The sequence below is a fragment of the Macrobrachium nipponense genome, chromosome 8, assembly GCF_015104395.2.
Source record: "Macrobrachium nipponense isolate FS-2020 chromosome 8, ASM1510439v2, whole genome shotgun sequence".
In the NCBI taxonomy this organism is placed as follows: Eukaryota; Metazoa; Arthropoda; class Malacostraca; order Decapoda; family Palaemonidae; genus Macrobrachium; species Macrobrachium nipponense.
The window spans coordinates 3,266,657-3,279,156 of NC_087203.1; the positions used below are offsets into that span (position 1 = coordinate 3,266,657).

Sequence of the window (12,500 nt, forward strand, 5' to 3'; positions counted from 1 at the left end):
CCACAGCTTAACATGCACTGTCGAAATAGATTGTTAATTTTACACACTCTACAGGACATGGGGTTATAACAAATAATTGTGTGTATATATATATATATATATATATATATATATATATATATATATATATATATATATATATATATATATATATATATATATATATATCTATATATATATATATATATATATATATATATATATATATATATATATATATATATATATATATATATATATATATATATATATATATATATATATATATATATATATATATATATATATATATATTATATATATATATATATATATATATATATATATATATATATATATATACATATATGCTTAAAAAATCACAGTAGATGCGCGTGACTTCATAAATAAGCGAATCCCACATGGAAAATGATAGTCAGAAATCCAAGCGGCGGTTTCGTCTTTACTAAGACATTGTCAAGGAGCTAATGAAATACAATTGGAGAGAAAGGTCTCAGGTACACAACAAGATCAAGAATACCAGATGGTTAATTGTCAAAAGGGTAAAAATTAAGAGAGATAATTCAGGATTATCGGATATCACACAGTCACAAACCTAAACAGATTTGACCCTAACCGAAATTACAAAGTATCTTTACAGTCCAAAACATGTAAAAACTGAATATATTAATTTTGTTGCTTATATTTATCTACAACTTTTTTCATTATGAAAGCATGAAGTCTAAATAAACCGAGACATAAATTTAGAACATTTCTATTATTTGACTTGATGAAACAAGATTCAATGATATTCCTTTTAACTGTGTCATTACATGGGATTAAGGCTCTTGCTTGACTCCAGTTAATAGGATGGTCTAAATCTCTCATATGTATGAATAATGCATTCGATATTTGCCCAGTTCTCACAGAATATTGATGCTGTTTGAGACGTTGTGAAAGAGATTTACCGGTCTGTCCGTAATAGACTTTATCACACTTTTTGCAAGGAATTTCATATATGCAGCCTGGAAGATCTTTAGGAGAATTTTTGATTACTAAACTCTTGACATTAATATTACTGAAAACAACATTCATGTTAAAAAGCTTTAAACTTCTAGGTATATCTAAAAACCTTTCATCATAGGGTAATTTTAGAATGTTATGCTTACTACATTCAAGTTTGTCATTAGTTGAATAAAATGTTTTTCTAAGCTCTTTTCCATGCCATATCTACAAAAGTCCTTGGGTATTTAAGTTTCAATGCAATATCATAAATAGTTTTAATTTCAACGTCAATAAACTGCGGGCTACAGACACGTAGAGCCCTTAGGAACATCCCAGAAAAAACAGAATTTAACAGAATGGAGTAGTAATGAACAAAAGAGGCAATGTTAGTTGATTTTCGAAAGACTGAAAAGGTGATAGAAATTTCACCTTTTCAGTTAATGGAAATCTAGAAAGCAACAAACGCTATGACTTGAAGCTCCGCCCCCTTTCTAGAGTTGCCAGGTGTGGCATTATTGAACAATATATGTCCGAAGATTTTAAAAAATTGTATCTTAACTTTCCTTGCCGAGTACATCTGCCTTGATCAGGTTCCACTGCTTAAGCTGGGATGCTAGGAGCTCTGACTGCTACTTTGATGGATACAAATCACGGTCAAGGCCATTCAGGTCTTCCAATGTGATCCAGTGTGGTTCTTTGCCACTTGCTCCTGAATAAACAGACACATTGACTTGGCAGATTCTTCCTCTGAAGGCATTTCTTCATCTGATGAGGTGTAGGGACAGGGGAATCATCTGAGTGGGGAACAGGTCTCATAGATGAGGGAAGGTTGGGATATTTGATCTTTTTTCAAGAATAACTATTGAAACCAGCTTTATTTGTTAGACAAAAATAACAATCATCTGCATCGCTTTGTGGCTCTCTCCGACCATTGGGACAGCAAATGCAGTTAGTCCATTGTAACAGGGTTTACAACGGATGTGTGGGTCCCAGGAATTGTCCTGATCTCCAATTTTACAGTCAAAAGAATGAAAATAATCAGTTCTCAGGAGGGAAATAATTGTTCGGCGCTGTGTAACTGTCGTGAAATCCCCACTTAGTAGAATGAATTTGCCTTGTTGATGAATCTTTGGTGTTTTGAAGTGCCTGAAGCCATTGTAGATATGTGTATCAGCTCACAAAAATCTGGAAAACAAAGTAAACATTGATCATATATATATGGTTATGTGAATTGTCACAAAATCGTAGTATAAACATGTGTCCAGCATATAAAACGGTTGTGTAACATGAATGTTGAGCAGCACTAACCATCTGCTCTCACCGTCAGTAGGCTACTGGCATACCCAGCCGCATTGCATGTCAGGGTTGCTAGATGCTTTTAGTAAAAATAGGGCATGTAAATTTTCTAAAGACCACAATTCCTAAAATTTATAATTACACACACACACACACACACACAGACACAACGCCCTATGTAGGACACATCTGGTATCCGTGAATGCATGTCCACATTTATGTACATGTATACATGTATATCTCAAAAACTAGAGGTGATGAGTGAAAACTGGTTTTCAATCTGAAATCAACACTCCAAAAATAGGCTATAACAATTATATTTATGCTTGCCCGAATTTTTTTTGTAAACCAGCGAAAAGACAACTGCAACACCAGCCCTGCTTATGAAGGGGATGGAAAGTTAAGGGGAGGGGAAGGGGGAGTAGGAGGGTGAGGATGGAAGAGGAAAGGGGAGGGGAACAGGGAGTGAAGAGGAGAGGAAGGGAGGAGGAGCGAAGGTGAGGGGCAATGGTAAGGGGAGGGTGAGGGGGAAGGGGCGGAGAATGAGGGGAGGGGATGGAAAAGGAAGGTGAGTGGGTAGGGAGGGGAAGGGGAAAGAAGAGGAATAGGAAGGAAGGGGGAAAGGGGGAGGGGAGTAGGAGGGAAGAGTGAAGAGGAGGGGAAGGGTAGGGAAGATGGAAGTGGAGGATGAGGGGGAGATGAGGGTGAGGGGAAGGGGATTAAGAAGGGGAGGGGGGGAAAGGAAGAGAGAGAATTGGGAGGAAGGAAGAGGGGAGGGGTGTGGGAGAGGATGGAGATGGGGAGGTTGAGGTGGAACGGTGAGGGGGAAGGGGCTGGTGAGAGAGAGGGAGGATAAGGGGAAAGGAGAGGGGATGGGAAAAGGCGGGTTAAAGGGAATAAGAGGGGGAGGGAATAAGAAAAGTAAGTGGGAAGGTAGGAAGAAGGGGATGAGAGGGGAAGGGGGATAGAAGAGGGAAAGGAATGGGGAAGGGTAGATGGGAGGTGAGGGGAGGAGGAAGAAGAGGGAGGAGTATAGAGGGGGAAGGGAAGGGGTATAGGGGAAGGGGATGGAAGAGGGAAGGACACTGCTAAATTAACACTTGATCTTGTGCTGGGGTGGGGAGGGGAGGGAAAGGGGAGGGGAGGAAAGGTAAAGGGGAAGGTTAGAGAAGAGGGAAGGAGTAGGGGAAGGGAGGTGTAAGGGGAGGTAAAGGGTGAATAGAGGGGAAGGTGAGGGGTAGGGAAGAGGGAAGGTGAGTGGGAGGGGAAGAGGGGAGTGGAATGGGAGAGGGAAGGGGAGGGGAAGAGGAGAGGAGGTAGAAGGGGGATGGAAGAGGAAGGAAAGGGGGAGGGAAGGAGAAGGTGAGGAGTTACTAGTACTTAGTACTAGGGTAGTACCAAGTACTACCCTAGTACTGGATGTCCCCACCAGTGGCCTGGCACCTTGATGTGGTGATGGGGCTTGTGTGGTGCAAGGATGAACTGGGCTACAGTAGCGGAGTAGTGCCCTACCCTGGCAGGTCTAACCATGCTACACAGGCCAGTTCTGAGCATCCAGACTAAGCTCGGTCCACTTTTGAGCCTTCCCCTATTTTCAATCCTCAACTACTTCCCCTATTACGAGTGACCATTAGTTGACAACCTTGGACCTACACTGGATTACGGCTCTGACTGCTCCTCTGATTTGATGGAGGGTGAAGAGGACTGACATGTCTCTCCATCCATAGAATTCGAGTACCTGACGTGCCCGAGCGAGGGGAAAGTCTTATTTCAAACATGGCCCCCAGAGCTGGGTCTGATCTCGACGGACTGATAACGCCTCAAGTTTTGGGAGCCATGTGTATAACCAGGTTGTAGCCTCTAGGGGTGGCCACTAAAAGTCGCGTAACACATCCCTCCCTTGTTGGGCTCCGTTTTACTGAGGAATATGGTGGGCGGAGAACTACCTGGCTGAAATAATACAGTACTCGTATCTATGGATGATACATTAGCCCCCATTGTTGACCACCCTGGAATGGACTTGGAACTGGCTCAGGAAAGTGTAAACAAAGAAGTAAACGATGATTCTAGATCCATACCCAAATCAAACATAATAACTATGGAACCATACTTAATGCCACAAAAAGAAATTCCTCCAGTAACATATGAAAAAAAATGAAAATATTAACAGTATTCGAAACAGACGACCTAAATACAGAGCAGATCCTACATTGGTACACTTTGACTCATTATTTGGATATGGCACTTGGCCAAGATACTTGGTTTTTGAAACAGAAACCGAGCTGACTGCTGTTAAATTGGAAATATTTTACTAGCTCAGTACCCGACCAAAGAAATGACATTTAGATCTGTAACAAGAAAAGAATGGATAGTGGAAGCTACACAAAACTTCATCAGAAATTTATCAAATGATTAATAATATGAATGGGATAAATGTCACGGTCGAAAGACATGACAAGTTGAACAGCATTGAGGGAACAGTAATGTTACCACCCAATAATGATTGTGATGGCCTACCATATGAGACATTGTTATTGAACTCATTAAAAATTAGATATCCTAATATTGAAAACGTAAAAGTATATGAAATCCCAAATACAAGACAGCAGGGAAACAAATTGAGAATAGCTAAAATTAAATATGAAGGGCAGACTCTTCCACCCAATATTAAAATAGAAGGCCAGAGAAGAGAGGTATTACCCCACGTACCAAAGCCTCTTCAATGCACAAATTGCTCTGAAGTATGGACATACAAAAAACAAATGTAGAAAATGAACCAATTTTGTGCATTCTTTGGTTCAGAAGATCAGAAACCACCTGGAACTGTGGCGTTCCCAAATGTAATTGTGGACAAGACCATCATGCGAGATCAAAGATATGCCATTCTACATATATAACACTTGAATTAAAACTACTAATAAGCAGGTCTGGCATGTCAGTTCCAGAAGGAAAGCAAGAATTAAAAAAAATCAAGAGGTTAAATGGACCCTGCTAGAAATAATCATATCGAGACGCTGTGGAAAAAGTAATGCCCAAGAAACATTTTCTAATACCTGGAAAAACTAATGAAAACAAACAACAAGGTCATCAAACTTAGAAATTAACAAAAAATCTCTTGGGGAATCTAGCAATACAGTATTAATAAGCAACCCTTATGATGTACTAATGAAAGATGAAGAATTGCCATCTCTAGACACTGGAAATGAAGATCATGCTGGCCAAAACAAGAGAAAACGAAAGAGAAATAATTCCCCCCCCGAAAAACTCAAATTAATACTAATGAATCAAGAAGAAGAAAATGCCTAAAATCAACAGGAAAACATCCCCTAATTTAGATAATAATGATGAAATAAGTACCTTCACCAGTCTTTCCAAGTAAATTTAAAGTAATGATTCTTCATAGTTTTTCAAAGTAAATCTGAAGAACTAAACCCTTCGCCAGTCTTTCCAAGAAAATTTAAAGACAAATTTCAATCAGTCCAAGGAAGACAAAACGATAATTGTGAATGTCAGCAGTGTATCCAAGAAGGCGTAACACCTCAAACCGAATCTCACCATGAACGGTGTGGATGCCATACATGTTTTTTGCAAGATTGCAAAGAAACGAAACCTTTAAATAAGGAAAAATTGATAAACGTAAGGAATTTCTTAGCTAGAAAAGATATCTCAAGCCAGCTTGAATTACATACCAAAGATTGTATGTGTATTAGACACTTATAATACTATCGTGAGAGTAAAATAGCAGTGTTAGACAATTTCTTAGCCAAACAAGAAGGAATTAAATTCACTACTGAATCAGAAGATAAACACAGAAATGTCAAAAACCCAAAAAGAACCCAAAATTAAAGCTAATTAAGTGAATAATTACCTTAGTATATATATATATATTATATATATATATATATATATATATATATATATATATATATAACCAACTATATAAAATAATCTTTTAACTTTCGTTCCATTCAATTATACTATTATCCAATGGAACATAAACGGTACTGAAAACACGAATGCACTTGGGTGAAATACAAAGACTCCTAAAGCAACATGAACCAATGTGCATATGTTTACAACACGTTAATAATCTAGTCCCATCAATATGTAATTACTTTCTGGCATCCTCCGTTTCAGGAAAGGCAAGTTAGGAGCAGCAACATATGTTTCATAACTGTGTAACCTATGATAAAGTTACAGTTAACAATAATTCACTTCAAATATCTTCAATTCGCCTGCATATGATAAACAAAACTAGCATTTTAGTCTGCAGTCTATATAATCAACCTAATGAAAATTATGATATGGCTCAATTATCAAATATTTTATCACAGTTCAATGAGCCAATTCTAGTTTTAGGTGATTTTAATGCTCACCACCCTTTATGGTGGTAAAGACATAGAAAATCTAATTCTTAATCACAACTACTGTTGTTTGAATGAAAATGAAATCCCAACATACTTTTCAAAAACTCATGGGACCCTACCATCTGTAGACCTGTCAATTTGTTCCACTTCGTTAGTATACAGATTAGAATGGAATACTCTGGATGACCTTTATACCAGCGATCACTACCCAATCGTAATCACATGTCTAGAAGATAATCATCAACAATTTATACCAAAATTTAATTTTAAAAAAGCTGATTGGGAAAAGTATAATTTAGTTACCAAAATTGTTTCTCCTTTCCAAAGTAACAATGATCACAATGAAATTAATTCATATTTAATTCATATTTCGTAATTAGTTCTGGACATAAATCAATACCAATGACAACTTGTAAGCCAAAAATAAATCCTGTTCCATGGTGGTCTAGAGAACTTTCAGATGTTATCATACTGAAGCACAAGATGAGTAGACGATTAGACAGACTAAAAACCCCCCAAAAAAAAAAAAAAAAAAAAAAAAAGATATAACAAATTATTTAAAAGTAATAGATATACATTGAAAGGGTTAGTATTAATAGCTATGGAAATTGATTATATCAAACCTTTATTGAATAAGATATCTGCTCAATTCAGAAAAAGTTATTAGTAATAGGAAATCATCTTGGCATAATTACGTCGCAGACTTCTCAGGTGACACTGTTAAACAAATGTGGGATAGATTTAGAAAAATCAATGGCAAATATAGTCGATCACATAGATCCCAATATTACATAATAGGAAAAGAGTTCATTATTTAAAAGAAATATCAAATATAATAGGTCGCCACCTAGAATCAGTAGAAACATTATTGAAACTTTATAAGGCTACAGTTCTCCACCAATATTAGAATATGGCAGTCCAATTTATACTTCTGCTAGTGAGACAACTCTCAAAATGCTAGACCCAGTGCATCATCTTGGCTTCGTTTAGCCACTGGAGCATTCAAATCATCACCAGTTCAATCGTTGATTGTAGAAATGGAGAAATGCCACTATCTTATAGATTCAAAATAACAACGATGTGCAGAGCTTTAAAAATTGTAAATAGTCCAGCAAAACAAAAAGCAGATTTATTTAAAGATCCAGATTGTTTCTGGAATACAAATTATCCCATCTTTCCCTGTTAGAGCTAATAGATTATTTTAATGATAATGACCTTTATAATATTAAATTTTACAATTTTAGCAAAATAATGCCTCCGTGGTTGATAAGTGCTCCCCGTATATGTAGCAAATTGTGTACAATACCAATTAATAAATTGAATAATCCCTTGTTATGAAGCAATATGCTCTGGAACATATCAAGATACACAATAATAATCACATACCTGATGGTTCCAAAGATGATATGGGAGTTGGATTCGCTGTTGACGGAAACAATATAAAGATCCAAGCCTCCTTACAAAGCAAAGCATCAGTGTTCACTGCTGAATTACTAGCAATAAAAACAGCATTAAAAACTATATCTGAAAACCAGTTTAAGGAAGTAACCATCTTTAGCGATTCACTAAGTTCAATAAATGCAATAAGCTCTTATACCCCAAAAAACAAAATTATAAATGAAATTAGACATACATTACATGAAATGGAAGGGCAAAAGATATCTGTTACTCTATGTTGGATACCATCTCACATAGGATTAGAAGGCAATGAAAAAGCAGACACCTATGCAAAAGAGGCTGGAACACTTCCAATATCAGCGAATTATTGCCACTAGAAAAAAGATTATATTAGACACAGTAAATCGGTGATTAAGAAAAAATGGCAAAATAACTGGAGGTAAAACCATCCTAACAATAACTTAAGGGAAAATAAAAGAAACGTAGATCCGTGGCCATCATCCTATCAGAAATGCCACCAGAATTCAGTAATATTGACACGGCTAAGAACTGGTCACACTAAACTGACACATGGTTAACCTAATGAGTAACCCCCATGCCCCTATACCTATGTGCGAAATATGTAATGTACAAATAACAGTAAAACTCATTTTTTAAACTCTGTCCAAAATATAAAATCCAAAGAGACATATTATTCAGAAGATATTCTTTTAAAGAAATATTATCAGGAAGTGACAAATTTTCACTTTTTAATATTTTAAAATTCCTTGAAATTTAATCATTTATACATATATAAAATATATATTAGGTAATTTATAATAATATATTCCCGATAGTAAATATTTATTTTTTAGATATATATTTCAGATAACAAATATTTATTTATTTATTTTTAATAATGATTTTATAAAGATTTTAAATGACATGTCTATCCTTCGGGCCAGCCCTAGGAGAGATAATATTAACTCAGTGGTCTGGTTAACACTAAAAAAAAAAAAAAAAAAAAAAACAAGTACTGGATGTGAAGCAAGAATGGGAGGGAGTGGGCGGGGGTTATCCAATCCTGCTAGCCACTCAAAACATTAATGGCTCCCCTTTGTTTGTAACAGGATTGGCATCCCTATCCCATTGTTTTGTGTATTATTCTGCTACCGGTGTGTATTTTGCTTATGTGAACGTAGGTTAGAATTAATGAGTAAATGAACTAGGCATTGAGAGAAACGAAATAGTACTTTGAATAGTTTAATATCATTAACATCCGAATAATATCGCTCGTCAACAGACAAGCCGAGCTGGGTGTCGTCACTGGCTATTTCCCAAAGGTATTAGCAAATTGTTATGTGGAGACTTTGTGTTATTTAAAAAATGCAGGCTTTCATTTTAACCTTTACCTTATTTCCCTCTATCTTTTAAACAGTTTGCGAAAACAGTATTAGTACAATAGTAAATGCTTATGAATCAGCTGTTATGATATACTTATTAAGCTTTTATATATTTTGCAGTGTTAATAATTTATTAGTGAAAATGCTTTTTATCCATTATCTATTTAATATATTTTCAAATTAGAAAATAATTTGAAATTTGAGAATAGAATTTAGCGAATGGCAAGTGGAGGAGAGTGAGAGGAAAGTGGAGGGATGGAAGAGGGAAGGGGAGGGGGAAGTGGGATGGAAAAGGTTAGGGGGAGGGAAGATGGAACGTGAGGGTAAGGGGGAGGAGGAAGGAGAGAGAGAAGAGAACGAAGGAGAGGGGAATAGGAGTGGAAGGGTAGGGGAGGAGGAGTGAAGGGGGATAGAAGAGGAAAGGAGAGGGGAGGACAGGCTAAATTAACACTTGATCTCGTGCTGGGAGGGAAGGGAAGGGGAGTTGAAGGGTAGGGAGGGAAATGGAAGAGGGAAGGGGAGGGTAGGAGACAGATAAATTAACACTTGATCGTGTGCTTGGGATAGGAGGGAAGGGGGAGGCATATGGGAGAGGGAAATGTTTCAGAGTTTTAGTATTATATTATATAATTGTTAAGGGTGGTAGTCAGACCGCCGAAATACTATAGTCCTTAGCTTTTAACCAACGTGTTTTAATGGGCCTTTTATACTTAATACATATTCTGTTTTAACAGAAGAATTTATAATTTATTTACACACACACACACACATACATACACACACACACACACACACACACACATATATATATATATAGATATATCATATAGATATATCTATATCTATATCAGAGTCCAGCCAGCTTTGCAACTAAGCCCCGCCCACTGCACGCTTGTGATTGGGTAGCTCTGGAAGGGGGAATGACGTCACACTAGTTAACAGTCCAAATGATTACGAGTACGGATTTGACTCCGTTCGGTGATGTTGAGTTTCGTGCTTGAATGATGACGACACAAATTTGAGTTTCCGGAGTTGTGAAGTATGCAATTGATATCTTCGATAAAAAGACATATAGAAAGTTATATATCATTATGAAGATCTTGGATCATTTTGTCTGTGCAGCCTAATGCATAAGCGATCCGACATAGACCACATTAATTGAAATGAAGCATAGACTTGTGCAACCAGTTATAATGTTATGGTATTAATTCATCCTTATCCTGCATGTCGAATGTTAATATCATTGAGAGATTAGGCCTCACCGTCAATTTCATATATTTTGAGACAATGACAGGGCTTGGGAGTACTCGTTAATTTCTTATATTTTGAGGCAATGTCAAGACATAGGCCTAAATATAGATTCTCATAGATTGAGACAATGACAGGAATGAGCCTACACGTCATTTCTTATTGCAAATAGTGTTCTACCTGTATCTGTTGGAAATAGAGTAGCTTTTAATTAATATAGTAGTTTTAACTCCACAATATATAATGTAAATGCACAAAGTGGAATGTAAACGCATAAGCAAGAGCACATACACATACATCCGTAGATGTATGTGTATGAATCACTTGGTTTTTGGGCCATTCTTGTAGAAAGTCTCTCTCTCTCTCTCTCTCTCTCTCTTGTGTGTGTGTGTGTGCGTGTTATTAGGAGAATATTCTAGTGCAGACCATATTAAAAAAAAAGATCTCAATTACTTTTAATTAAAAAACGACTAAATTTCAGATAACAAGAATAGGCCGATAATTCTTTACGCCAGTGTTTTCATGAATAGGTCTATGGTTATTCTGCAATGGGATACCATAAGGAAAATTTTCGAAGACACTACAAGTATCATAACAACAGCAACAAAATCAACAATAACCACAATAAGAACCACAATAAAATGGCTGAATATAAGACAGGCCTATTATCCAAATGTCATTAGCTGCGTTAATTCACAGCAATTTATATCCAATATGAATTGTACAGCCTATCATACTGTAATTTTTTTTTTAAACAAAGGTATTTTTTGGTTTTATAAAGTGCAGTCACTGCTTGACATCCTTCCGAATGTGTTAAACGATTCCAATGAAATCCATTTTAAGACTATGCAAATGTAGTAAAATTTCATTATCAAATGAAATACTAGTCTGCACACTTGAGAAAGTCTTTGTATATAAATTTAGAATGGCGAACACGCTTGACAATATCAGACGGTAATTGACCATTGTCCAGTGATTCAAGCGCACCGATTCGAACGTAGACATTCCCAGACACCTCCCTATTCAGGCGAACCTCATTTACGAAACTTAAGATTGCAACAACGCAGACACCCCTGACTTCACTCCTATTTTCCTGTTTTTTGCCATTTTTAGGGAGATGTATTCTAATTTTATTTCAGGGGATAATATAGAGTTTCACTTTGATAACCAGCACAACGTAGTTTAGTTCGGTGAAACAACCATTGCAAAATAAATGAAGATGAAAAGAACCACAGATAACCAACTTTCGAAACTATTTCCAACCATCAGCTTCAAGGAATGGTCGTGACATAATCAGTAGGCGGGGCTTAGCCGCAAAGCTGGCTGGACTCTGCTATTGTAGACAACAATTGACAAAGTCAGCCAGCTTCTCTTAACGCCACTTGCTATGCACACACATTAAGAAAACGACGCCTCTTCCGTACCTGATCATCATCAGGAATTTGAATTTAAAATTCATTATTTCTAAAAACAAACAATGAAAAGCATCCCTCCACAATACGAACTTTCAGAAAAACTAAGTATCACAGCTGTATCTTTCACCATTATTGCTTCACACATATGTTAGGACCAACCTCTTCCCCTGATCACCAAAAATTGATATCTGGATCTCCGGAACGGCTTAACGGACTTCGATGAAATATGTAATGCCAGTTTCATCCTGGTCGGTTGAATTTTTCCAGAGTTATAAAGAGCCAACGTGGGTTTTTTTTCTTTGTGAACTCAGAGTTGCTGGGATTTACTAACTGCCAACTACCGTGGCGATTGATACTTGTACTTTAAATCCGTTTCCACTTCCTTTCTTCCCTCTTGCTGTTCAACCACT

At 36.7% G+C, this 12,500-nt stretch overlaps 1 protein-coding gene across 1 annotated transcript in view; it reads left to right on the forward strand.

Annotated features, from left to right (window-relative positions):
* Positions 1 to 12,500, forward strand: part of LOC135222585 (uncharacterized) — a 320,895-nt gene that overhangs the window by 117,162 nt on the left and 191,233 nt on the right. The window lies entirely within an intron of this gene.